The following is a 23,588-nucleotide window of genomic DNA, read 5'->3' as shown; positions in this document are numbered from 1 at the left end:
CTACTGCATCACATACCAGATTGTCTTTGAGATATGAAAAGAACATTACATTGTTTTTAAATTTGCTTTCTGTTGTGCAAAATTAACAATCCCAAATCACCTATTGCTAATCAACCAGAACCAAGCAGTATCACCACAACAGGCAACTATTTGGAAAGTGTAAAAACTATCAGCTTTAGCTATTAGAGTTAAATACTAAAAATCTTTACCCAGCCCAAGATTATGACTTTTAATTCCAGGGCAGACTGACCTCTTCATCTGAAAGAACCTTTATAGCTTAAATCCCTGCTGAAGTCATTTTCTTAAATTAATCAGATTTCCACACTGGGGTTCCACAGCAGGAAAGAGAATTCATACAAATGAGCTCTTTTCCCACCTGCAGTTTCTCTTTGGTTCTGAATAGGCTTATGCAATAATTTATTTTCCACGAAGAATCATTCCTGATAAATACAAAAGTAACTCTCCTAAGCAGGAGCCCCTAGTCATGGAGCCCCTTTAGCTCCAATTAATGGATAGAGGGGAGTTAAATATTTTCTCTCAACCATGTCACTATCATAATCAAGCATTGTGTTTTAGCAAGACCTTGTGTATATATATGCATTGTACTCAACAGAGCTAGAAGTATAATCAAGAAAAGTTACTTCTTGTATATTTGTGTAATCTCTTAAAGTACACTTTTCTCATGTACACAATATTTCCAGTAGGATTTTATTCATTCCACTCTCCTAGAGTTTTCCTAAAAATTTAGGGGGGGGGGGATAAAAAAGAGAGTAATCAAAGAGAAAAAAAATCCGTGCAGCTATTGGTTATAAATCATCTCTCCCTAATGTATACCTTTTCAATCATAAGATAGGGTCTGTGGTAGATAGAATAACAACTCCTTAAAGATATACATGTCATAATTCCAGGAACTGGTGAATAACTTACCTTATAAGGCAAAAAGGCTTTTGAAATTGTGTTAAAGACCTTGAGATGAGAGATAATCCAGGCAGGCCTTAAAAGTGGAGGACCTTTGGGGAGCCTGGGTGGCTCAGTGGGTTAAAGCCTCTGCCTTAGGCTCAGGGCATGATCCCAGGGTCCTGGGATTGAGCCCTGCATCGGGCTCTCTGCTCAGCAGGGAGCCTGCTTCCCCTCCCCCTCTCCCCCCCCCGCCTGCCTCTCTATCTACTTGTGATCTCCGTCTGTCAAATAAATAAATAAAATCTTAAAAAAAAAAAAAGTTGAGGACCTTTATATGTTAATAAAAAATTAAAAATTAAAAAAAAAGGGGGGGGAGGACCTTACCTCGCTAAAGGGAGATGTGACTACAGAATAAGTGTCGGAGAGATGAATCTTGATGATTTTGAAGATGGAAGAATGAGGTCATCACCCAAGCAATGTGGGAGTTCTCTAGAAGCTGGTAGAAACAAGAAAATGGATTCTACCCTAGAGCCTCCAGAAAGGAACACGGACCTGTCACCACCTTCAGTGGGAGACTGTGTTGAATTCCTGACTTACAGAACTGTAAGGTAACAAATTTGTAATGTTCTAAACCATGAAGTTTGTTGACATTTGTTACAGTGCAATAGAAAACTAATAGAAGATCAAAACGAAAACCTTTCCCTCTCTACTGTTCTTCTTACTGGGATCTCAACAAAAGATTACGTGGATATGATCTGCTCACGTGTTATTACTAGAAGACTTCACTTCAGTTGTGAAAGACACTGTGAAGTGAATATTTGATTTTTGGTCTCCCCAGCATCTCCACTCTTAATAAAATCCAAATTTGGGAGCTTCTTCCTCATTGTGCTTGTTCTTAAGGGAATTATAAATCAAATACCTTCCTCCCTCTAACAGCCCTTGCCATGGTGGTGTAGACATGGTATCCAAGCCAAGTAAATAAAGTTCCCTACTCAGGGGCTTTAAATTCTTGATCAGGAACTAAAGGAAAATAAATGAGGAAGTATTTTCTGCATTCCAGATGCCTATAACTACTGTGGTTTTTATGCTGTTTGTGTTTTAACCCTTAATATCCAACTTTCCTGAATATTCATTTGATATTTCTCCAAATATTATTGTTTATAACCAAAACTCATTTCCATGCTTTGCAACCAAAGAATCCTAAATGATCTGTGCAGCACTTGAATATGCACACAACCGGGCCTTGAAGTAATTTGTTTTAACAAGTCTGGCATAAGTGAAGTTTATCCCCTTATGATGACGTTCTTTTTCACAACCCTTCTTGGGCTGTGTGTACCTTCCAACCCCATCTAGACTTATTCCTAACATACACCATCTATTTGATTTCTCCCACATTACACCTGATATCCCATAAAAATAGACTGTTCTGTCATTCACATTCCTTTAGAGAATAGCTCATCTAAAATTCTACATTAATAAGTGATAATGTTCATCCTAAATACATATACTATTATGCTCAGATAGCCCCAAATGAAATATACTTTTCAAAGATCTATAATGATGGTATTAATAACAGCTGTTGCCACCCAGAGCGTGATGGAATATTTTGAACGTGGTTTTAAAACAAAATTTAGTTTTATTTTATTTCTTCTCATATGGCTCACTCTATTTGCTCAGGAAAGTTCAGTCCTCGCCTTTCTTCTTAAGTTTCAGAAACGTATCAATTCATGAATAAGCTTCATAGGAGGCCAGTTGCAGAAGAAGCTTGCCACAAATGCATTTCAGCTATGTTTTCATTTTAGATATTACTTGTGAGGAATCCTCTCCCCTCTTTCACTTCTTTGTTCTGACTTCAGAAAATAGATGTATGGACTCCATGTTTATTTATGTCCCATACCAAATTCTTATGTCGAAACCCTAACACCTAATGGGATAGCATTAGGAGGTAGGGCTTTTGGGAGGTAATTAGGTTATGGGGTGTAGCCTCAGGGTGAGGTTAGTGATTTTAGAAGAACAATCATAGGACAGCTTGCTTCCACTCTCTCTCTCTTTCTCTCCCTGTCCTGAGCAAGACAACAGCCTTATGCAAATCAGGAAAAGAGTCCTTAACCAAAACACAGCTATGCTGGTAATCTCCTCTCTGACTTTCAACCTCCAAAACTGTGAGAAATAAATATTTGCTCTTTAAGTCACCCAGTCCATGGTAATTTGTTACAGCAGCCTGAACTAAGAGCATGTGTGATTTCAAAGAAAGAGGACATACACTAAAGAAAGTTCTCAAGGTACTAACACTATCCAGGTCTTAATATGTAAAACTCAGAACACTTAAATCAGAGGTAGTTGACTTAACAAATATAAAAGCTGCAGAGAAAGATGAAAACCCCTTAAAATACATAGAAATTGCAGTTTAAATTAATCTCCAGACCATCATCTGTCTTTTGAATATGACCTAATACTGAAGTGATGATTATAACCTATCACTGCTTTTTAAGTGAAATGTCTATGAGCTCAAGAACAAAGTGAAAATTTGGCAATTTTCCAATCCATCTGATCAATACATGCAATGGAAACATCATTTAGTACAGAAAATTCAGCTGTGGAGTTTTACTTACTAGATGAGGCTTCCTGCCAGGCAATAAAGCAGTAAAGATTATAGGTTCCAGACTACATGAAACTGCTTAAGGTCAATTTTGGTTCTGCCACTCATGAGGTAAATGATATTTGGCCATTTACTTAATGATTCTGTTTTTCATCTATGATGTGACAAAAATAATAGTTTCTTCCTCATAACATTACTGTGATAATTTAGGCAAGACATGTAAACTGCTTAGCATGAAACTTAGCCAATAGCAAATTCTCAATATTCAATAATTACTTTTATCATTATTATCTTTATATGCCCATCAGCAATTTTTAAAGTAGTGCTCTGAGGAATTTGGGGGGCAGGTAAAGAAGAAAATAATTTTTACCTGTACCCTTGACCCTTTTCCTTAGCCTGTCCTTCAAGGACAAGAACACTAAAACTTGTTTTCTGAAACGGGATTCTTGGCAAAGCGTGAATATGAAAAGTTTCCACTGGGGAAGAAGTCAGAAAGCCATGATGTAATAATTACCAGAGTTCTATCTAAGTTTCTAATTCCCTTTAGAAAGGGTAACACTAGTATTCTGGTCAAAAATAAATTTACCTATTCTTTATTTTCATACTCAACTAAAGTTTGGTTAGTAGACTGTTTCCTAACTTTACTTTGAAGTCTTATTAAATGTAAGGGGAAAACACTGGAAAACTCTGGAATTTAATTTGCATGTAAAAAAAATCCTTATGCAGTTATATTTACCAACATTAGAAAAATTGTGAGGTTGATTTACTGTGTGTGTGTGTGTGTGTGTGTGTAGTGAAAAACACACATTTATCATTGTTAAATCAATATTTCTTTAGGGGAACAAGGGCCAGAACTTTCTGTCTTAACATTTTTCTGACATCACTACTGGAAAGGGAGGGATGCTTGGGTGGCTCAGTCTGCTAAGCAACAGACTCTTGATTTCAGCTCAGGTCATGATCTCAGTTTTGTGAGATGGAGACTGCTTTAGATTCTCTCTCTCCCTCTCCCTCCGCCCTCCAGAGAAATGTTAGAGGATTGACTTTAAACATTTATCTCTTTAGTATTTGCTTATTAAAAATGAGGATTTGGTTTTCATTGTTTTGTTTTTAGTTCAGCTAGATCTTTTGAAAATAATAATTAATCTACTTTGAAGGGCTAATTATAATATGCAACAAATATATCTTATTAGATATTAGATCTTTTCTTTCAATCTTTCAGACTTTATCTTCATTACTTCTTGTCACTAATTGTATGTTTAGAATTAAGTGATCTTTGCCTAGAATAGGGCTTATGAACTGTTATGCCTTCTATATGATTGTTTCTGATATTCTCCCTCCCAGTTAGGCTCTTTCCTTATCTCTGCATTTACGAAAAATTTCCATTTTTTAAGGTCCACATAAGATATTTTTCTATTCTCTGAAGACTTTCTCAGTTTTCCCCAATTAAGAGTAATCTCTTTAATCTTTAAGTTTCTATCTTGCTAAGGATAGACATCATATTACCAGAACATAAAATTTCCAAAGACAGGGATTTTGTTATGTTTACTACTATATTTAAAAGTGCTTAAAATAAAATATGAGATAGTAGGATGGTAAGTAAGTATTTCTGAAAGAATGAATGACTTCTGAAAAATGACATAATCTTGCTATGGCTCTCCTTTACTTTTTTCTTGCTGTGTTTCATGTTTGAAAATCTCCCCGCTTTTCAGTATACCAACCCAATCTCTACCATGTGTGGGATTCTGAAAGCATGAAATATCTATGAAGAATAAGCTGGAAGTGTTGCAATGACTCCTTACCTACAAGACTTGATGTTAAAGATACTATAAAAGAAGAGAAGGAATTATGTTCCTTGATAATTCAATTAAATTTGTTATGGCATTAAAAAAAAGTCTGTAGGTAAAAATTATATTATCCATCACATTATAGACTATTTTCTTTTTATAAAGGGGGGAAAAAGGTAATTGGGAAGAGAAAACACAGGGTGGCAAAAGGTTAAGAGGAGAAGAGGGATGTTTTAATTTTACTGTCCTATTCTTTTTTTTTTTTTTTCCCTAATGTCTCCTCTCCCTAATCTTTACCCCCTGCCAGACAATTGTCTCTGGGGTCCTGCGTTGTGCACGTGCACTGGCACTGGCTGATGCACATGAGAATGTTATACCTATCTGGAAAGCAGCTGTTTATAATTGCCCTCTCACCAGCTAACAGCCAGAGATTTTTGTTTAGGGCAGATATCTTCTACAGTTGATGCACAGATGGATAGAGCAGTTAACTAGCAACAATAATAATCATCTTCCACAGCAGGCTCAGGGCTCAAACAACAGCCATTAGAAGAAGTGGGAATATATAAACTGCTGAATCAAGATTTTTCATGAAGGTCTAACTTTATAAAATGCACAATAGCCACCACCAACAACAACACTACCCCAGATATTCTAGTTTATACTTCCCAGTGAGAGGTTACTTATTGTTCCTATGGTCAGAATGTTCTTAGATACATAAACAGTTATTTAAATAAAGCAACGGGCTTATAATTTGGTAATGTTGGAGGTAACAACAAAACTTCCCAACTGCTGTCTTTGTAGAAGTACTTAGAATTCACTATGTTTATAGTAAATTTAAAATAAGAAAGCTTATAGCAGATAAATTTTTTTTTCAAAATTTACAGATTCTTACTTCATGGAACAATATGTTGGAAACCAACACTGACGATCTATCTCTAAATTATATTTAATATGTTACTCTCCTCATTATTTTGACTATCTTTTTCACTGTCTATAAAATAATACCTACGTCAACATACACACACATTTTAGTCATAAATGTAAAAGTGCTTTTTAATCTTTGAGGAAAGAACACTTAATAAAATAAAAAGAATTTACACTGACTTTTCATAATGTCTCAGTATCAGTGACTCAGATATATTGCCTCTACTTTAAAATTTAAAAAAATATATGGTCCAATCAAAAGACATAACATCTACAGAACTCTTAGTAGCACAATTCCTGCCAGATTAGGCTGATGATACATTAAAGTTCAAGCAGGAGCAGACTCTAAATTTGACAGAGTAATCCATTACAAGCCTTCCCCTTATTAGATACCTATTTCAGTGGCACCTAACTTTTGAGCAGTTTTAATCTTTCAGACCTGTGACTCTAAAAGACTGGATGTTCTGAATCTTCATTGCTATACCCATTCAATTCTGAAAGGCAATCTGAATAAGTGAAATTAAAAATAACTGGAATGCATATATTATATATTGCATTTTTGTGATTTTTAGTGATATGAAGTACTTAAAAGATCCCATCTTTCTCATTCTTTCAATTAGAGCACAGCATTGATCGCATTAATAATATGTTTGATGATAAGTCTTGCTATAAGTGTTCTACAGACCAGGAAACAGTATAAAGCCAGAACTGTCATGAATGTAACAAAACAGTATATGAACTTCTCAGTGTTTTATTCACTATATATTTCTATGTCATTAGCCCTTGAGATAACCTTGCAATAGGTTGCAATGAACCTGATTTGCTTTGAAAATTACAGGAATAAGAAATTGCAGTGCTGTTTTTTCAAGTAAAATAAGCATGAAAATTACTTATATGTGAAATATAGATTTTAGAAAAATGACATTCAATTTGAGCATTCTAAAGTATATGAAATAATCAAGTCCCTGTTTGAGCCCATATCCTTATTCTAGTATCATAAAAATATACCAACAAAGTTTCTTTGCAATGACAAAGAAAGAATAGATCTACCTGAATGCTTGATAAAATTCCTGCTTGGAAACAATAACCCAGGGTTAGCAGGGGAAAGCTGGAAGGTGATTTTTTTCAACTGCTGCTTTTCCTTTCAGCTATCACTTGCACATTTCATTTAGAGGGGCAAGTACATTCACATCATTTTGTTTTTGTTTTCTCATTTGTACACTTTTTTAGTTAGTGAATTTTTGGGGGGTTGATTTTTTGGGGGGATCAGAAACAATGATGGTAGAAACAAAGATAATCTTATTTATATAGAACATTTCCAATATTTTATTTTCTTATTATGTTTCATGCAAAAAATCTTTATTACCACACAAATTTTTATTCTACAATTATTTACCCTGACCCAAATCAGCAGCTTAGGCATAACAATCTAAAATAAATAAATAAATACATAAGATAAAAAATAAATTAAAAAAAAATGAATGATCTGACTAGACTTTAACTTCCAGAATATAAATCTTATATGTTACATTTGTGTGTAAATTTGAATAAAATATGCAATGGGGGCTCCTGGATGGTTCATTCCTTAAGCATCTGCCTTTGGCTCAGGTCATGAACCCAGGACCCTGGGATCAAGCTCTACATAGTGCTCCCTGCTCAGTGGGAAGCCTGCTTCTCCCTCTGCCCCTCCCCTTGCTTGTGTTCCCTCTCTCCTATGTCCATCTCTGTTAAGTAAATAAATAAATAAACCTTAAAAAATGTTAATATGCAATAAAGCCATATTTAAATAATTTAAGAACGACAGTATGATAGAATAATGATTAAAAAGCAAGTCACAAAAGTTCATTTTAACCAATAAATCAATAAAAGGCCAAACTAGAAGAACAAGGCAAAATAACCAATATAGACTTGACATGAATGTAAGAAGATGATGCTTACAGTTATTGATTTGACTGTTCTGTCCGATTTCAAAGTTCATAACAAAATTGCTTCCTTGATTAAATAAATAACTCAAAAATACCATTACTGTTCCTTTAACATTGTAAAAATGTAATACTCTCCAGCACTTATTAGCAAATATTTAAAAAAATATAAATGTTTCATGTATGTGTGTGTATATTAACATAGAAATAGTTTATTTAATAAGTGGATTATTTTCAAGAGTTTTTTTTTAAATTTGGTTAGTTGGTAATTTGTCTATGAAATTAATCAAGACCAAAAATCATTACCATTAACAAAATTTTATTTACTTTAAATAAATAGCTAAAAGAAACATTTATTGTTATCATTATTGCATTCTTCTCAATATAAAAGATGTAAAATGTGTTATTATTTCACTGATGGTATACAAAAATAAATGAAGAAAGAAGAAATGAGGTGAATAAAGATGAAATACTCAAGTGATTTTAAGAAAAATATTTTATTTATTTATTTATAGAGAGACAAAGTGAGAGAGGGAACACAAGCAGGGGGAGCAAGAGAGGGAGAAGCAGGCTCCCCACTGAGCAGGGAGCCCGTGGTGGGGCTCCATCCCAGGACCCCAGGATCATGACCTGAGCCAAAGGTAGATGCTTAACAACTGAGCCATCTAGATGCCCCGTGATTTTTTAGTTTAAACTTCTAAAATTTAAGAATATAATTTTCACTATTAGGAATGGAATAAATATTTCAGAAGTTATAAAACAGTAACACCCACCCCCCACATACACACAAACAAACCTCAGGATTCTATCAATCTAATAACACGATTAACATCTTCATTTTTTTTTTTTTTTAGTGCACTGCTTTTTTACATGTTAGAGTTATAATGCCATCACCATTTTATATCTATTTTTTTCATTTGATAATCATCAAATTGGTTTATTCATTTACTATGTATAAATAAATTAAGTAGTTCACTGGTTGAATCCATTTCCTTTATAGTTTTCTGACTGAATTGTGATGATTAGTTCAATATGACTATGCAATGCATTGCAGTTTCGTAGAATCAATGTTATTTTTCATCTCCTGAGACCAAACTTGCCCTTTGATGAATCACAATATTAAAAGTAATACAATGTCTTTTTTTTTTTTTTAAGTAGGCTCCATGCCCAGCGTGGAGCCCAACGTGGGGCTTGAACTCATGACCCTGACATCAAGACCTGAGCTGAAATCAAGAGTTGGATGCTTAGCCAACTGAGCCACGTAGACACCCCAATACAATATCTTTTAAAACCCAATTCAGAGTCCATTCTACCATAGCCTTCACAGGCTCAGCTTAGATCCTGAGATGCTTTGCCTCTGCCCAGAGTCAATTCTTCTTTCTGTTCTATATATACAGACAGAGACACTGATGTGACACTCTGCCAACAGGATATGGATTTGAACTTTTTTCATATTTTTTTTTGTCAGCCACTAATATGTATCTTATATATCATTTCTCATTCTTCTGATTTTGAGGATTTTTAGAACTGCCTCTATCCCAAAATTAAAACAATGACAAGAGCAACAACAGAACTGTACACTATTCTCTTCCAAAAGAATTTATATATAAATGACTATCTGGATTGGGTTAGAATTTGTTTTGTGCTCCCTGAACTAGTGAGTATGTATTTAGGTTACTGATATATTTTCTAAACTATGACTTCTGGGCTTATCTGGAAAGTCTTAGCAAGGCGACAGATGATGGTATTTTTGGCACACTCAATTAGCATTCACTCTCACATATAGGAGATAGGCTTTTTCACCATACAAAGAAAAATTAGTATAGAGACATGTGAGAACACTTCTTGGGTATTCCAAATGAGTTGGGTAAAATGAGAAATAGCCAGACTGTTGAATTGGCAGCAAGTCTGGCTGTTTCTGCCCAATGGTTTCTGCTTCCTTAAACAATTAAAAACAATCAGACCTTTAAAAATTCAATTTCTACTGAAAAATAGTTCCTCATTAGTTTTCACTTATGATTCACTTATAATCTACACACATTATTTTCTACAGGCATTCTTAAGTAATCAAATCAATAAAATACAAAAAGAAATTATAGAATTAAATGTCAAGTGATTTTTGCATGATATTCTAATGACATGTATTTTACCAAGAGTTAATGCAAAATCTAGCTTGATCATTTTGGAGAGGAAATTATATCTTAATTAAGGTTTGATTGAGGTGAAAAGAACAGAAGCCTGTAAATAGTGAAGTAAATAAAATTGTGGAATTTGGTAAAAGGAAGTAGGAGTATCGAGGAAAGCAGCCAAACTCGGGAAGCTACTCCATCAGTCTGTGAGAGGCCCTTTGGTCTTTCACTTCTGTTTCTCTCTTCATAATTCCTTAATTCACTTCTCTTTGCAGATTATGTTTTTCTGTATATAAGCCCACTCTTCCCATAACCCTGAATAAAACGCACATAAGTTCAAGAGAGTAAATGTGCAAAGTACACAAAAAGGGAAAAGGGAAAAACAAAATAAAACAAAACAACAAACAAACAAAATAACAACAACAAACAAAGAACTACTATCCAGGCAGCGTTTACCACAGGTTTCCCCTAATGCCATCTGACCTGTGATATCTTGCTATTACCCTAGAACTTGCTAAGCACTTTAATGAATAAAGTGCAGTCTCATCTTTCTAGTTCTGTAGTAGATGCTCAAGTTTTAACTAGTGTTCAAGAGCTCTTGTAAAATCAAGACATTATTTATTATGAATAATTAAAATAAGAGTAGGTCCAATTTGGTAGTATAGGAAGACCCTGAACTTATCTCCCCCAACAGACATACCAAATCTATACCTACATATAAAGCAATTCCTCTTAAAGAAGAACTGAGGACTGACTGAATGGCTTTTGTACAACTAATGATAGAGGGACCACATAGAGAACAGCAGGTGAGCCAGAAACAAAGTAGTAATAAGAACCACATTTCTGGTGTGATGGCCTTAAGTATGAAAGGATATCACTGAGGGGATCCCTCATTGGTCTATGTCTACTCCAGCTCTAGACATTCTATGAAGGCAGCCTCAGTGCAGCATTCCATGGGACACCCCTGGCCTATGTCTGTTCTACCTCTAGTCATCTACCCAGGGCAGTCCCAGCACAGCATGCCTTGGGAATCTCCCAATTCTATGTCCAATCCAGCTCCACCTGGTCTGCCAAAGTATCCAGGCACACACAGTATGCATGGGGGACACTCCTACATAAGACCACTTCTTCAAATCTAGAAGAGGTAATTTTTCTACCTAATTCATAGAAATAAAAAAGAATATCAAACAAAATAGGTAGACAAAGGAATATGTTTAAGATGGGGGAAAAAAGGGACAAGATAAAATGTCAGAAAAAAAAATGAAAACACTAATGAAACAGAGATAATATACCTGATAAAGAGTTTAAAGTAATGGTCATAAAGATGCTAACCAAACTCAGAAGAAGAATGGAAGAATAACATGAGAACTTCCACAAAGAGTCAAAAATATAAGAAAGAGCTGGGTGATGTGTATTAAGGAGGACATGTATTGTAATGAGCACTGGGTGTTATACACAAAATAATGAATCATTGAACACTACATTGAAAACTAATGATGTACTACATAGTGACTAACAAAGCAAACAAACAAATAAATAAATAAAACAATCAGAGATTACTATAAAAACAGAAATTGAAAAATACACTAGAGAGAAATCAATAGATTAGATGATGCAAAAGAATGGATTAGTGATATGGAAGACAGAATAGTGGAAATCACCCAATTAGAACAGCAAAAAGAGAAAAACAAGAATAAGAAGAAAGAATATGAAGGAGAAGGAAGAGGATATCTGTAAGGGATCTCTTGGATAATATCTAGCATATTAAAATTTGCATTATAGAGACTCAGAAGGATTAGAGAGACAAAAAGAGCCAGAACCTATTATTAGAAGGAATTATAGTTGAAAAATTTCCTAGAGTCAGGAGGAAACCAACATCTGGGCCAAGGAAGCATAGAGTCCCAAATAAGATGAACCGAAAGAGATCCACACCAATGAATATCATAATTAAAATGGCCAAAGATAAAGATAAACATACAATGTTAAATGCAGCAAAAGAAAAGCAAATAGTCACATGCAAAGAAAACCCCATAACACTATCAGTGGAGTTTTCAGCAGAAACTTTGCAGGCTGAAAGAAGTGACAGGATATATTTAAAGTATTGAAAGGGAAAATTTTACAGACAAAAATACTCTACCAGGCAAATTATCATTTAGAATTGAGGTAGTAATACTGAGTTTAAAAAGCAAAACCTAAAAATGTTCATCACCATTAAACTGGCTTTCCAAGAAATGTTAATGGGTATTCATTAAGTGGAAAAGAAGAGGCCATAATTGTAAATAAAATATATGAAAGAAAAAAAAAAACCTCATTGGTAAAGGCAAATATATAGTAAAGGCAGTGGATCAACTACTTTAAAAGTTAACATGAAGATTAAAAAAAAATAAAGATAGTAAAATCAAGTGTGACTGCAATAAAAAGTGATACACAAAATAAAAAGACATAAAACAGGACATCAGAAACATCAAATATAGAGGCAGAGTAAAATTGTGCTTGTAGAATGCATTTGAACTTAAGTAACCACTGGCTTAAAAGAGACTATACTATAATATATATAGGTCAATAAATATGAACCTCATGGTAACTTCAAACTAAAAACCTACAATGGATACACAAAAATTAAAGAGAAAGTAATACCAATATAACACTCAGAAAACCACCAAATGACAAGCGGAAGTGAGCAAGAGAATAAGAAAGGAACACAACTACAAAAAACAACCAGAAAACAATTAACAAAATGGCAGTAAGTACAAACCTGTCAATAATTACTTTTAATGTAAATGATTAAATGCTTCAATCAAAAGACATAGAATGGTTGAATAAACTAAAAACAAAACAAAACAAGACCCATCCATATATTGCCTATAAGAAACTCATTTTCAGATCTAAAGACATACACAGACCAAAAGTGAAGGAAGAATGATATCCCATATAAATAGGATAGGGGAGCTGGAGTAGCAATACTTTTATCAGAAGAAAAAAAAAAAAAAAACAGCCTTTAAACAAAGGCTATAATGAAAAACAAAGAAGGACATTGCATAATGATTAAAGGATCTGTCCAAGAAGAAGATATAACATTTGTAAACATTTATGCACCCAACAAAGCACCTAAATATATGAAATGAATATCAACAGATATAAAGGGAGAAAATGACAGTAATATAATAATAGGGGCTTTCAGTTCCCCATTTACATCAATGGATCAATCATCCAGACAGAAAATCAATGGGGAAACACTGGCCTTAAATGATCATTAGGTTAGACGAACTTAATAGATTATACAGAATCTTTGATGCAAAAACTTCTATTTTTTTTTTTCAAGTGTACATGGAAACCTCCCTAGAACAAAACATATGTTGGGCCACAACACAAAACTCAATTTAAAAAGACTGAAATCATATCAAGCACCTTTTCCAACCACAATGATATGAAACTAGTAACCAAGTACAAGAAGAAAACACAAACTCATGAAGACAAACATGAGACTGAACAACCAATGGGCCAATGAAGAAATCAGAGGAAGTTAAAAGAAAATAACTTCAGACAAATGAGAATGTAAATACAACTTCCTAAAGCTATGCAAATATAGCAAAAGCAGTTCTAAGAGGGAAATTTGTGGATTGCCTACTTCAAGAAACAAAAAAATTTTAAAAAATGAAAATAAAAATAAGGAAAAATCTCAAATAAAGTCTTTTTATCTAAAAGAATTAGAAAAAGAACAAAGGTCAAAGTTAATAGAAAAAAATAATATAGATCAAAGTCAAAATAAACAAAATAAAAGCTTAAAAAAATCGAAGAAACTAAGAACTGGTTCATTAAAAAGATAATTAAAAAAAAATAACTTATAGCCAGACTCATTAAGAAAAAAAAGAAAGAGGATCCAAATAAATAAAATGAGAAATGAAAAAGAAGTTACAACTGACACAACAGAAATACAAAGTATCATAAGAATTTATTACAAACTGTCACACACCAACAAATTGGAACACCTAGAAGAATGTATAAATTCTTAGGAATGCTCAATTTCCAACACAGAATCACAAAGAAATAGAAAATCTAAACAAACTGATTGCAAGTAATGAAACTAAGTCAATATTTTTTAAAATGCAAAAAAAAAAAAAAAAAAAGGCCACAAAAGTCTAGGGCAGAATGTCTTTACAGGTGAAGTCTACCAAATATTTAGTACCTAATTTCTCAAATTGCTTTTACAGCATGAAGAGAAAGGAACACTTCTAAACTCCTTGCAAAGCCAGTCTAATCTGGATAGCAAAACCAGACAGATTACCACACACACACACACATACACACACGCACATGCACACACGCACAAAATCACAGGCCAATATCCCTGATAAACAAAGGTGCAAAAATCCTCAACAAAATGTTAGCAAATTGAATTAAAAAATACATTAAATGGAGCATGCAACACAATTAAGTGGGATTCATTTCAGCGATGCAAGGATGGTTCAATGTCTGCAAATCAATTAATGTGATATTTACATTAAAGCAACAAAGGATCAAAATTATCTGATCAGCTGAAAAGATAAAAGGCACTTAGCAAAATTCAACGTCCATTTATGATAAAAAACTCTCCACAAAGCGGGTATAGAAGGAATATACCTTAACAGAAAGAAACCTTATTGACAAAACCAGAGCTAACATCATAGTTGTGAAAATCTGAAAGCTTTTCTTCAAAGATCAGGAATAAGACAAGGATGTCCCCTCTCACTACTTTTATTTAACATAGTATTTGAAGTTCTAGCCACAGAAATTAAAGAAAAAAAAAAAAGACACACAAATTGGAAAGGAAGTTGTAAAACTATAACTATTCAAAGGCGACCTAATATTATATATAAGAATCACTAAAGACTCCAGGAAGAAATTAATAAAACTAATTGATGAATTCAGCAAAGTAGTAGGATACAAAATTAACATTGGTGGAGTTTTTCTACACTAATAATGAACTATCAGAAAGGAAAATTAAGAAAACACTCCCATTTAAAACTGTATCAAAGAGAATAAAATACCTAAAAATAAATTTAACCAACCAAATTCCTATACAATGAAAAAATAAGACACAGATGAAAGGAACTGAAGATAACACACACACAAAAATGGAAAGATGCACTGTGCTCATGGACTGAGAGAATTAATAACAGAATTAATAAATTGTCCATACTACCCAACCCAATCTACATATTCAATGCAATTCCTGTCAAAATACCAATGTAATTTTTCATAGATTTAGAACAAAGCTTCATAAAATCTGCATTGTACCACAAAAGCCTCCGGATAGCCAAAACAATCAAGAAAGAGTGAAGCTAGAAATATCACACTCCCTAGTTTCAAACTAAAGTACAAAGATATAGTAATCAAAACTGTATAATGCTGGCATGAAAAAGGACACATAGAACAACAGAATAGAATAAAGATCCCAGAAAAAAACTCACACATATGTGGTCAATTAATTTATGACAAAGGAGGCAAGAATATAAAATGAGGAAAACACAGTCTCTTAATTAATAGTGTTGGGAAAACTAAACCGCTACATGCAGAAGAATGAAATTGGATGACTGTCTTATACCATATATTAAGATAAATCCAAATGGATTAAAGCCTTAAATGTAAGACCTGAAAACTAGAAGAAAATTTTTAGAATAAACATAGGCAATAAACTCCCTCATATCAGTCTTAACATTTTTTTTTTTTTTTTGCAACTAGTCTTCACAGGCAAGGACAACAAAAGCTAAAATAAACAAATGGGATTATATCAAACCAGAAAGCTTTTGCACAGTGGAGAAAATAATCAACAAAACAAAATGCAACCTACTGAATAGGGAAAGATATTTTCACATTGTTCATCTAAGGGGTTAATAAAGAACTTATACCCCTTAATATTTTTTTAAAAATTTTAAAAACAGGCAGAAGGCTTGAATAGACATTCTTCCAAGAAGACATACAAATGGCCAACAGTCACAGGAAAGTATGCTCAACATTATCTATTATCAACGGAATGCAAATCAAAACCATGAGATACCACCTGACACCAGTCAGTCTGGCCATTATCAAAAAGACAAAAAATAACCATTGTTGGCAAGGATGTGGAGAAAAGGGAATCCTAGAACACTGTTGGTAGAAATATAAATTGGTGCAACACTATAAAAATCAGAATGGAGTTTCCTCAAAAAATTAAAAATAGGATTATCATATGATCCGTCAGTTTCATTTCTAGGTATTTATCCAAAGAAAACAAAAGCATCAATTTTAATAGATATATAATCCCCTATGTTCACTGCAGAATTAGCTACAATAGCCAGGATATGGATACAACCTAAGTGTCCACTGATGAATGGATAAAGAACATGTGATATATATAAAAATAGAATATTACACAATGGAATATTACCCATAACACAGAATAAAATCTCTCCATTTGTGACACCATGGACGGACCTAGAGGGTAACATGGTAGGTGAAATTAAATCAGATAATGACAGGCAAATACTGTATGATTTTACATATACGTTGATTTAAAAGAAACAAATGAACAAAATAAAATAGAAACAGACTCATAGATACAGGAAACAAACTGTTGTTTACTGGAGAAGGAGTGGTTGAGATGTTAGGTGAAATAGGTGAAGGAAGTTAAGAGGTACAAACTTCCAGGTACAAAATAAATAAGTCACGGGAATGTAAAGCACAGCATAGGGAATATAGCCAATAATATTGTAATAACTTTGTATGGTGACAGATAGTAACTAGACTTATCACGGGGATCATTTGAAAACATATAAAAATATAAAATAAATATGATGCACACCTGAAACTAATAAAATAGTATGTGTCAATTATACTTAAAAAATAATTAAAATAATCTAAAATAAAATGAGAAATCTAATTTTAAAACAATTAATGGGCCCTACCAAATTTAAGGTAATTAATTATCAAATGCCAGCCAGAGCTATTAGGGATGTTACTCTAGATTTCACTGAATCTTATAAAATGACTGACATGTATATTTCAATGTAAGTTGGACCAGAAAATATGTACAAATTTCAATCTTTCAAATACTTAGTATTTAATGATTCTTAATATTACTTTTTCTAACCCATAAATCTGGACTGTTCTATTTATTTAGGTCTTTAATTTCTTTCAATAATGTGTACATTTCAGTGTACAAGTCTTTCATATCTTTCATTAAATATATATTCACTAAAATATCTTAATAAATTAGTATTCACTAAATTATTTTCTTAATTTCATTTTTAATATATTGGAAGTCATTCATTTATTTATTATTTTTAAAATATTTGTTTATTTGTCTACTTTTTTGCCTAATTGATCTGACTTGAAACTCCAGTGGCATTGGGGGTGGGGTCAAGAGTAGAAAATCTCAAGCACACTTCCTGCTGAACCCAGAGCCCAGTATGGGGCTCAATCTCACAACCCCGAGATCATGACCTGAGCCCAATCACCAGTCAGACACTTAACCAACTGAGCCACCTGGGTGCCCCTTTGCATCCATATTTATAAGGAATATTTGTCTGCATCATTCTATTCTTAAAATGTCTTTATCTGGTTTTAGAAGCAGAATAATACTGGCCTAACAGAATGAATTAAAAGTGTTCTCTCCTTTTTTAAATTTTTGAAACAGTTTGTGATGAATTATTATTAACTTTTCTTTCAACATTTGGTAGAATTTACCATTGAAGCCAATGGCCTTGGCCTTTTCTTTGAAACATTTACAAAGTAGTAATTCCATATGGTTGGTGTTACAGGTCTTTCCAGATGTTCTATTTCTTCTTCAGTTTTGGTAATTTGTGTCTTTCTAGGAATTTATCCATTTCAAGGTATAAAATTTCTTTGCATACAGGTGTTCATGGTACTCCCTTATAATCTTTTTATTCCTGTAATATTGGTAGTGATGTTCTTCCTCTTTCTTGGTTTTGATAATTTGAGCATCTTTTTGATCAAGTTAAATTTGTTGATTCAGTTTCAAACAACTAACTTTTAGTTTCATTCATTTGGCCTATTGATTTTCTACTCTTTTGTTTCATTAATTTCCTCTTTAGTCCATTTAATTTTCTTCCTTTTGCCAGCTTTAGGTTTAGTTTTCTCTTTTCCAGTGTCTTAAGGCAGAAGTTTAGGTTATTTATTCAATATCTTTCTTAACTTTTCAATATAGATATATACACCTATAACTTCCCTCTGAGTGCTGCTTTAGCTATATCCCATAACTTTCAGCATTTGTGTTTTTGTTTGCATTTAACTCAGAGTATGCTCTGATATCCTCTGTGATATCTTCCTTACTCAATTTATTAGTTAGGAATGTATTTGAACTCTACAGAGTTACATAATTTTCATATTCCCTTCTATTACTGATTTATAATTTAATTCCCCTGTGTTCAGAGAACATACTTTGTAAGATTTCAATCATTTTTTTTTTAACTTACTGAGGTCTGTTTTCTGGACTAGCATATACCCTATATTGGACTGTATGTCTATTTAGAAGATTGTGTATTCTGCTGCTGTTGGGTCAAATGTTCTATAGATAAGTTTAGTTAATTAATTTTGTGATTTAGGTATTCTATCTCCTTGCTGATCTTCTGCCTGGTTGTCCTAGGCATTTTTGAGAATGCTGTATTTAAATCTCCAACTATCCTTACTGAATTCTCCCTTTTGTTTGTTTTTGTTAACTATAAGATTGTTGGTTAATATTTAATTTTCAGCATTTTGAATAGGTCATTATACTGCTTTCTGGCTTTTATTGTTGGGGTTCTCTTTTTTATGTGATGAGAGGTTTTCCTCTACCTGCTTACAAGAATTTCCTCTTTATATCTATCTGGCTTTCAACATTTTGACTATGCTGTGTCTGGGTGTGAACTCCTTTGCCTGAAATTCTACTTGAATTATATTAAGTTCGCAGATTCTTTTCATCTGCCAGTTCAAATCTATACTTGAGCCCTTCTAGTGAATTTTACATTTTGGTTTTTGTACTTTTCAATCTAGATTTTCTATTTGGTTCTTTTTAATAATTCAGTATCTTTATTCATATTCTCCATTTGATGAGGCATTGTCATCATGCCTTCCTTTAATTCTTTAAGCATTTCTTCCTTTATGTTATGTTTTTGAGCATATTTATAATAGCTGTCTTGAATTCTAGGTCCTTAAGTGCACTATCTAGACTCTTTCAAAGGCAGTTTTCATTGCTTGTGTGTGTATGTGTGTGACATTTTCCTGTTTCTTTGCATAACTCATAATTTTTTTTTTGGCTGAAAAGTGGGCATTTTAGATATTATAATAATTCTGCATACTAATCCCAACTGGTGGTTATTTTTGTTGTTTGCTTGTGCATTTGTCTGTTTAGTGATTTGACTAAGTTAATTCTTGACTAAATTAAGTCTGTCCCTATAGTGTGTAAGCTTTGATGTTCTTGTTCAGGTCCCCTCCCTCCTTTTTTTGGTTTTGTTTTGTTTTTTGTTTCTGTCAGTCTAGCTCTGTAGGGGTTACTCCTAGGTCAGCACAATCTACTTATTGGTCAAATGTTGTGCTTTATTCCCCCTTGGCAGTAAGATTTCTACACTTTATCATTGGACATGTGTATTGGCTTAGAGCTGCTTCCATAGGTCACATAGTGTTTCTCCCCACATTCACCCAAAGACTAGCAGCTTCGGAGTTCCTTCTCTGATCATTCCTGAGAGTGCAGCTTAGGGCATGCACAGAGTCTTAGAGACTGCCTAGGATGACTGTGATTTTATTTTTAAGGATGATTTTCATGGAGTTGCCCCTGGTCACAGCAGTTTTTTGTTCAGTTAGTGTTTGGCCAGAGGTTGTGTTTAAGCCCCTTGTGGCAGGCAGTGAAGCATTCACCCTGTATTAATGGATTTGTGTGTGGCTTTGAGAAAGCTCTGAAGGCCTGCTTTGATTGCTCCTGAGTGTAATTCATGAGTGCAGCCTAATGCATATGCACAACCTTTCCAACCTCCAAAGTTGGCTGTTTTCTTAGGAGGGCTTTTTATGCGCTTTTTATGCTCTTTACCTGCTTCTATTAAACTTCTGGCTATTCTGCTGTTTCACCTGGAGCTATAAACTTCTCTTAATTCCTATCAAGTCTTCTTTTTTTTTCCCCAGATGATGAGGATGTTTAAGATTTATTTTCTTAGTAAGTCACAAATATGCAATATAATTTTACTAAGTATAGTCACTATACTCTATATTATATCCCCATGGCTTAATTTATGGCCCCTTTTAGCCATGCCAATCATCCCCCAATCTTCCCCACTACCTCTGGCAACCACTAATCTGTTTCCTATATCTATGACATTGTTTTTGTTCTTTAAATTCCACATGTAAGTGGGATCATATGACATATGTCCTTCTCTGGCTTATTTCACTTAGCACAATGCCCTCAGGGTCCATCCATGTTGTCGTAAACTCTAGGATTTCATTTTTCTTTTTATTTAAGATTTTTATTTATTTATTTGACAGACAAAGATCACAATTAGGCTGAAAGGCAGGCAGAGAGAGAGAGAGAGAGGAGGAAGCAGGCTCCCTGCTGAGTAGAAACCCCGAAGCAGGGCTCTATCCCAGGACCCTGAGATCATGACCTGAGCCGAAGGCAGAGACTTTAACCCACTGAGCCACCCAGGCGCCCCGATTTTTTTTATGGCTGAACATACACAAACACATACACCCCACATCTTTGGTCATTCATCCACTGATGGACACTTAGGTTGTTTCCATGTCTTGGCTACCATAATCCATTGTCCTCGACACATCCCTTAGACATGGAGTTCTCACTCTGTTCCAGAAAATGTCAGCCCCCTTCAGTGGAACACCACACCTCTTCATCTTATGACCTTCTTTCCCCTTGTCCAGATTGCCACCCCCACCCAAATCACCGAACTGGTGGTAGGGGTGGGGGCTTTGCTTTTCACTGTCACCTTTGCTCTATGAGTGGGCACAGGGGGCAGGGTGGTTGGCATACCATGGTCTGAGCCTAGCCCATATGGTTTGGTACTCCTACCCTATGAATAAGCTGGAGAAGGGAGATAAGGCCGTCAAGATACTTGGCCTGATGTACCTGGAGAAGAGCTTCTATTCTATGAGTGGGGCCTAGGTAGAGGAAAAAGAGCTAGTCCTCCTGGCCATATCTGCCTATAATGAAGCTTTTGAAACATGTGCTGAGTAGGATGACACAGTGGTAGCCTACCCTTCCTGGGTAAAACTGTGGCCCTAGACTGGAAGATGGAAAGAGAAGGAGCCCCCATCTTCTTGACTGCACATGTCTGGAGTAAGACTCCTATAACATGGATCTGAAGAGATTGAAAGGATGGTGGTAATAAAGTGGGTCATGGCTCAAATGCCGCAGCCTCTGGCCGCTCTTTCAGAGACTTAGATTCTCTTGAACGAGTATTTCTTCATTTGCTTAAGACTGTTAGGACAATTCCCAGAGACTTTTAATGACTGGATTTAAAAAAATAATTTCTATCTGTTAAATTTCTATTTTCCTGAGAAGAGGGTCTGTCTAGTTCTTTTAGAAGTCCCTTCTTCCCTAAGTGCATTTTCTTTTAAGTCTACTGCACTCACATTATTTTACTTGAGTTGTGAAACTACCTTGACAATTAGTAGTAAATATATTTACTGTATTGGATCAGTTTCTAATTAGATTTTGCAGATAAATACTTTAGCTTTTTAAGAAACACTTTGGGCTTATAAATAGAAAAAATAAAGCAAACCACTTCTACTGGCAGCATTTCATATTGAATAATTTACATTAGCAACTAAAGCTACACACATAGTTCTTATCAGAACATGGCATCTGTCTCTTCAGACAATGAAAAGCACCTTTTGGATGAGGATAATATATTGTGCTGCATCACTGGGTTTCTCATCTTGGCACTTCTGTAAATCTAATTATGAGATATATGCAGCAGTTGCTAAGTCCCATTAATGGAAATGGATGCATCAATGACCCCCATTTTACTGAGTCTAAATAAACTAATACTCTATCTCTAAAGCACACCCAAGCTATTTAAACCTTTCTCCCCTGGCTAAGCATAAGAACAGTAAATTATCATAAATCAAAGTTCACTGATGTATATATGACAATAGAAGCATATTATTAATGTATGAATATTCTCATTCTTTCTCTCCCCCCGCACCGCTTTCTGCTAAAGAAGCCTTGTAAAAGCATTTTTCTCAGGGAGTTTTACATTCCAGAGTCAAGAGAAATTATTGGACTGCTGGGCAAAGGACCAGTGGCTAGGGGAGGGGAAAGAGTTTTCAGGGGAACTTTGAAAAGATTAGTGAGGGACTGACTAGCTGCTTGAATTGGAGAAGAGTAATGAAAAGAAAAGACAGCTGGAATTTAAAATGTTTCTATGGCTTAAAAATATGTTATGGTATATAAGAACTGTATGTAAAGAACTTTAACAGTTTTGAAATTGCTGTTTGGTCAACAGAATATTTTTATTTGACTGTAATTTTATCCTCACTTTGATTCATTTTAGTCATTGCTTTTAACATATTTCCAAATATAATGATTTAATGCAAATTGTTATTAATAATATGAGTTTAATTTATATATATATGTGTGTGTGTGTGTGTGTGTGTGTGTGTGTGTATATATATATATTCTAGGGAAACACCTTACAGCTACAATATTTTTCAGACTATATTGGTGGTAAGAATTGTCATGAGAAACAAAATCAGCATTGTCTTGTTAGCATCTTAATTCAATCTTTGCTGCTATGGGCGGATATATTCAAAAAGAAGGGGGGAGAGGGAATGTATCCCATGCCAGGCACACTCAAAATCCTAAAAAAAAAAAATCTCTTTATCAATTTGTATATGTAAACTGCATGGACTTTACATTGAGTGTACTTAATAAGTTTATATTAAAATGCAAGTAATTATTTATATATTATAGAGTATTCTCTGACTTTTATACATCATACATAAAATTCTCACAATAGGGATTCTGGATGATGGGTTGCATTGATTGTATAACACCTGAAAGCGTCTAAATTAAGCTATTTCCCACAGCATGTAGATATTTCTAAATTAACATTTATATGTAGATTTTTCATCTTGAGCTGGACAACTTCTTTCTCTGTATATGGTGAGTATTATGGAAAGTTTAGCTAGATCAAGATATTTGATCTTCCAGGTCAGCCCTAGAGTCCCTTCATCTGTTTCCACAGTATCTTTTTATATCTGTTTTTACTACAGTTTATGTGTGTGTGTGTGTGTTGTGTGTGTGTACATATGTGTTTAGAACACAGCAACCACCCAGTATGTTAAAGGAAAAAAGTGAGTGAGTGAATGA

At 34.1% G+C, this 23,588-nt stretch overlaps 1 protein-coding gene across 1 annotated transcript in view; it reads right to left on the bottom strand.

Annotated features, from left to right (window-relative positions):
* LRP1B (LDL receptor related protein 1B) overlaps positions 1-23,588 on the bottom strand; it is a 1,927,222-nt gene that overhangs the window by 1,175,225 nt on the left and 728,409 nt on the right. The window lies entirely within an intron of this gene.

This window comes from Lontra canadensis, unplaced genomic scaffold, assembly GCF_010015895.1.
Source record: "Lontra canadensis isolate GAN:19392208 unplaced genomic scaffold, GSC_riverotter_1.0 scaffold11, whole genome shotgun sequence".
Taxonomy (NCBI): Eukaryota; Metazoa; Chordata; class Mammalia; order Carnivora; family Mustelidae; genus Lontra; species Lontra canadensis.
This window is presented reverse-complemented; position numbering and strand designations above follow the sequence as displayed.